The sequence below is a fragment of the Carlito syrichta genome, unplaced genomic scaffold (assembly GCF_000164805.1).
Source record: "Carlito syrichta isolate Samal-C Ts95f unplaced genomic scaffold, Tarsius_syrichta-2.0.1 Scaffold307107, whole genome shotgun sequence".
Taxonomy (NCBI): domain Eukaryota; kingdom Metazoa; phylum Chordata; class Mammalia; order Primates; family Tarsiidae; genus Carlito; species Carlito syrichta.
The window spans coordinates 1087541-1087829 of NW_007251203.1; positions in this window are offsets into that span (position 1 = coordinate 1087541).

The window sequence follows — 289 nt, forward strand, 5'->3', positions numbered from 1 at the left end:
GTGCCGGGACCCCTTCGCTGTCACCGCCGGGGCGGGGGGTCTGTGACACCCAGACTGGGTCGGTGCCGCAGAAAATACCGGAGAGGGGTAGGATCGGTGCGTTGGGCTGGGTGGACAGTGACAGCAGATACTGGACTGCAGCACCCAGAGGGTCGGACAGCCCCCCCATGGCTCCCGTTGGCTGCATCGCAACCAGCTCGTCCCTTGACTCTCTCCGGCGTGGACGCCGGCTCCGCGGCCCGAGAGTCTGGGCGATGCGGGGCGCGGGGAGGCGAGGGTGCGCTGGCGT